The sequence below is a fragment of the Bombina bombina genome, chromosome 2 (assembly GCF_027579735.1).
Source record: "Bombina bombina isolate aBomBom1 chromosome 2, aBomBom1.pri, whole genome shotgun sequence".
NCBI classification, from domain to species: domain Eukaryota; kingdom Metazoa; phylum Chordata; class Amphibia; order Anura; family Bombinatoridae; genus Bombina; species Bombina bombina.
The window spans coordinates 154710360-154716381 of record NC_069500.1 but is presented as its reverse complement, the minus strand read 5'-3'; positions in this window follow the sequence as shown (position 1 = coordinate 154716381).

Here is a 6022-nt window from a genome sequence, read left to right as displayed (position 1 = left end):
AGCTACCAAAATTGCCATATTTATCAACTGCTGATCTTCAACCATTGTGGAATTAAAAAACAAAAAGAATACATGATAGGGGGTAAGCTTAAAATTAGTTTGAAGTATACTGTTCAACCAAAAATCGATCTTGAACCAGTACTGTCTTATTTTTGGGCAATCCCACAAACAATGTCTGATATCTGCCTTTTCTGCTCTACATTTATAACATTTACCTTTTTGATTATTCAGTGACCATTTATTGATTCTATTGGGAGTGAGGTAATATTTTTTTTATCAGTTTCACTTGTTATTCCCTCCAACTAACTATCGTTGTGGCTTTTTCAACTAGAGTAATACTTTTCAGTAAATCTTGAAACTTTATATCTGAGAAATATTTAATGAGATCCCCCTCCAACTTTTTACATAATCTAGGCCACGTTTGGACAATAAAAATTTATACCAAAGTGCATTAGAATGCATACCTCTTTTATAAATGATGATACCTGCATCTAACTCTTTCAATCCCCAATCCAAACCTCTTAACTGGCACATCTGAGTAAGATAACTCCTCATTTGCAGATATGCATAGAAATTGTTTGAGGGAAGGTGATATTTTAAAGATAATTCTGTATAAGATCTTATCAATACTTTATCATCATTAATAAATTGTGGGAGAGTTCTCAATTCCTTCCTATGCCATTCTCTAAAGACTGATTATAAAGGCCCGGTGTAAAATCAGGAATACCCAGAATCTGTAAAAATTGTGATACTCGATAATCAAACGCCACTGCACTACTATATTTCTGCCAGGCACGGGCTATATTTGAAAATTACAGCAATTGACTGACATTACTGGCATTACTAGATAATTTGGCATATGTATGGTGTAGTATTGCTTTGTAGCTAAAAAGGAGCAATTCAATTTGATTCTATATCATAAAATGTTGTATAATCTGCTTCTGTAAGACAATCTATTGCATTTTTGACCAAAGTTAACCAGTTATAATACCTAATGTTTGGCAGTGAAAATCCCCCATATCTTGTTTTGTTAGTCTATCCATTGCTAGTCAAGGCTTCTTTTTGCCCCATATGAAGTTTGAGCATGCCCTATTATACCTACCAATATCTTGGTTTGATACACGTATAGGTAAATTTTGTAAGAGGAATATAATACGTGGGAAGATTATTGTCTTGATCAGCATGATCCTTGCAGTTAGAGACAGAAAAAACAAGTTCCATCTATTAAACTCACTATCCAAGTTTTTAAAGATTTCCGAATAATTGAGACTATACCATTCCTGTGCATTTCTCCCTAGCTTAATTCCAAGATACTTAATGTATGTAGATTCCTGAAATGGATGTTCATTATAGCTTTTAGGGGTGTTATAGATCCATAGGATCTCTGATTTTGTTGGGTTTATTTATAGTTTATTTTATAGCCCGAAAATTTACTATAGCAACCAATATTTTCTAGACATTTTGGAATATTTACATTTGTGTCATTAAGAAATAAAATATTGCTTTTGTAAACTGTTGGTAACATAAATATCTCCATTTAAGTCTGAGGCGGTTTTATTTTACAACCAGTTACATGGTTTACAACAGCAATGGAAACCAGGCCTATGTGACAAGAAGTGATTCTAAGTTAGATATTGCAAGTGTGGAAGAAAATAGACAATATTAAAATATGGCATTTGTTCACATGCTTATATTCTGGCAGTAAGAGAATTAAAAGAAGAAATTCTTCTTATAAGAGTGTACAGGGAGTGCAGAATTATTAGGCAAATTAGTATTTTGACCACATCATCCTCTTTATGCATGTTGTCTTACTCCAAGCTGTATAGGCTCGAAAGCCTACTACCAATTAAGCATATTAGGTGATGTGCATCTCTGTAATGAGAAGGGGTGTGGTCTAATGACCTCAACACCCTATATCTGGTGTGCATAATTATTAGGCAACTTCCTTTCCTTTGGCAAAATGGGTCAAAAGAAGGACTTGACAGGCTCAGAAAAGTCAAAAATAGTGAGATATCTTGCAGAGGGATGCAGCACTCTTAAAATTGCAAAGCTTCTGAAGCGTGATCATCGAACAATCAAGCGTTTCATTCAAAATAGTACATGGTCGCAAGAAGCGTGTGGAAAAACCAAGGTGTAAAATAACTGCCCATGAACTGAGAAAAGTCAAGCGTGCAGCTGCCAAGATGCCACTTGCCACCAGTTTGGCCATATTTCAGAGCTGCAACATCACTGGAGTGCCCAAAAGCACAAGGTGTGAAATACTCAGAGACATGGCCAAGGTAAGAAAGGCTGAAAGACGACCACCAGTGAACAAGACACACAAGCTGAAACGTCAAGACTGGGCCAAGAAATATCTCAAGATTTTTCTAAGGTTTTATGGACTGATGAAATGAGAGTGAGTCTTGATGGGCCAGATGGATGGGCCCGTGGCTGGATTGGTAAAGGGCAGAGAGCTCCAGTCCGACTCAGACGCCAGCAAGGTGGAGGTGGAGTACTGGTTTGGGCTGGTATCTTCAAAGATGAGCTTGTGGGGCCTTTTCGGGTTGAGGATGGAGTCAAGCTCAACTCCCAGTCCTACTGCCAGTTTCTGGAAGACACCTTCTTCAAGCAGTGGTACAGGAAGAAGTCTGCATCCTTCAAGAAAAACATGATTTTCATGCAGGACAATGCTCCATTACACGCGTCCAAGTACTCCACAGCGTGGCTGGCAAGAAAGGGTATAAAAGAAGAAAATCTAATGACATGGCCTCCTTGTTCACCTGATCTGAACCCCATTGAGAACCTGTGGTCCATCATCAAATGTGAGATTTACAAGGAGGGAAAACAGTACACCTCTCTGAACAGTGTCTGGGAGGCTGTGGTTGCTGCTGCACGCAATGTTGATGGTGAACAGATCAAAACACTGACAGAATCCATGGATGGCAGGCTTTTGAGTGTCCTTGCAAAGAAAGGTGGCTATATTGGTCACTGATTTGTTTTTGTTTTGTTTTTGAATGTCAGAAATGTATATTTGTGAATGTTGAGATGTTATATTGGTTTCACTGGTAAAAATAAATAATTGAAATGGGTATATATTTGTTTTTTGTTAAGTTGCCTAATAATTATGCACAGTAATAGTCACCTGCACACACAGATATCCCCCTAAAATAGCTATAACTAAAAACAAACTAAAAACTACTTCCAAAACTATTCAGCTTTGATATTAATGAGTTTTTTGGGTTCATTGAGAACATGGTTGTTGTTCAATAATAAAATTAATCCTCAAAAATACAACTTGCCTAATAATTCTGCACTCCCTGTATATGTGTCAGTAATTGATCTGTCTACTATTCACTGTTCTTTCAAATGGAAAGTCATGCCCCTGAAGCCCAGTAACCCCTAGGCAGTCACCAACTCTGCCTTATTAGTATTCCAGAACTCACCTGGGCACTGAGGCTATTGATGAGTATTAAAATCAACCAAGACTGATGCCTGCAGGGCCAGTAACTGCTTGACCTCCTTTCTCTTTTGGTCATTCACACTAACCCATCTCTATTTTTACCTCTACAGCCGACATCAATAGCAATGCAATTTAGCATAATAAACCCCAGTGTGCTATCATTAAATGTAATATAGATGAATTACATCTATCCAATGGTATCATTTGTACCACATCTGACATTTGCAAAATGTGCATAATTGTTGTTATTCTTCTCATTACTTTTGTTATTTTATCGAAGTGACATTTTGCCATATGGAGATATTTGATCTCCATTAAACGTATCACATTTGCTCATGTTCTCTGTCTTGTAACATGCATAAAGTGATTGATCAAAATTGTCTCTCCTTTTAGGAACATCAGTGAGTCATGTACCAATCAATTCTATATTGGGAAGAAATCTGTTAGTAATAAAACTGTTTCTAAAATATATGTCAATAGAAAAAGTTTTACATGGAACAGGATATTTATGCTAAACGACAAGCTAATATAGATAAGGCAGTACTTATTTATACTTGCTGACAAGGCTTTAATCAGTAAAAAGTCAAAAGCTTATTTGAAAACCTGCTGCGTTTCACAGCATGAAATTGCCAACAGCAGGGCAGATATCTTGTAAAGTATTAAAAAATTATGCTGGCAGCACATGATAATCTTCAAGGGAAAACAATCAAATCTCTCCTAATCATATGACACACCACAAAAAAATTATACTCACTTGACTCTTGTTGTCAATTAAAACCTCCTCCCACCTGTCTTGAATATCTATACAATTTTTTGTGTTATGTTTGTGCTGCAAAAATGAATGTTTGTGCTGGTTTTGTTTGAGATATTTTTCAATCTCTGCCCATTTAAAACGCAATGTAATTAAATTGTAAAAAGATATATTCCATTTGTTTATGCTATGTCTGTGCAGCAAAAATGAAAATTTTGGTCAGTTGGGTTTCAAAGACATTATATTTTGACCTCAGTCTCCGCCCACTTTCCACCCCATGTAATTTAATTGTAAAAAAAACAAATATACCATTTGTGCCAGTTTGGTTTTGGAGATATTGCACATTATATTCTATGTGACTCCAATCTCCCCCCACTTTCCACCCCATGTGATTAAATTGTAAAAATAATATATACCATTTGTTTGTGCTGTGTCAGTGCTGATTTGTGCTGCAAAAATTATTGTATGTGCCGGTTTGGTTTATTAAAATTGCACTTTATATTATAGGCCATGTAACTTCAGTCTCCGCCCACTTTACACCCCATGTAATTAAATTGCAAAAATAAAATATTCCATTAGTTTGTGCTGCATTTGTGCTGCAAAAACAAACTTTTGTGCTTGTTTTGGTTTTGTAAAAATGGCACATTATATTCCATGGGACCCTAATCTCCCCACACTTTGCATTCTAAGTAATTAAATCATAAAGAAAAATAAAACTATTTGGTTGTGCTCCATTAGGACCCATAAACCACTTATTGGCCATATTAACCTGTTGTTGCCACGTTAATCGCCCCATATGGCATGCAAAGTCCTATATTGCCTAGTTAACCCCAAGTATGCCATGTTAACCCCAACTTGCCCAATATTAACCCTGATTTGCTCAGAGTTTATTTGTTGGTTAACAAGGCAAACCAGGAGTTAACTAAGCAAACCAGCACTCAGAAACAAAACCAGCACCATTTTTATTTTATTTTTTATGGCACAAATCAGCACAAATGCAGCACAAATGAATGGTGTAATTTTTTTTTCCGATTGAATTACATGGGGTTGAAAGTGGGTGGAGATAATGTCACATGGGCTACAATATAAAGTGCAATATCTCTCAAATGAAACAACACAAATGTTCTAATTTGCAGTGCAAATCAGCACAATCACAGCTCAAATGAATGGTGTATTTTTTATTTAATTACACAAGGTGGAAAGTGGGTGAAAATGAGGTCACATGGTCTACAATATAAAGAGCAATATCTCAGAAACGAAACCGGCACAAATGTTCATTTTTGCAGCAAAAATCGGCACAAATGTAGCCCAAATGGTATTTTTTTTTTTCATGATTTAATTACATGGGGTGGAAAGTGGGTGGAGATGAGGTCACATGGGCTAAAATATAAAGTGCAATATCTCAGAAATGAAAACGGCACAAATCAGCACAAACTAATGGTATATTTCTTCATGATTTAATTTACATGAGGTTGAAAGTGGACGGAGATTGAGGTCACATAGGCTAAAATATAATGTGTGATTTCTCCGTAACAAAACCAGCAATAATGCTTGTTCTTGCGTCACAAATCAGTTCAAACTTATTACAAAGGAATGTTATTTTTGTATTCACAATTTAATAACATTGAGTGCCAACTTCACACAGCTCTGCCAGTCTCATTCACCTGAAGGCACTTTGAGGTTTGTACGCTGACCTCAAGTTTTGGGGGGGTAGTTATCAAGCCGTCTACTTTTCTGGCTTCGCCGGCCCAATACGTCCGCCTAAGCTCGCCTACCTTCGCCGCCGCGGACCTGAAAAAATATGCCTAAGTTATCAAATAAAGCTGTCAAAA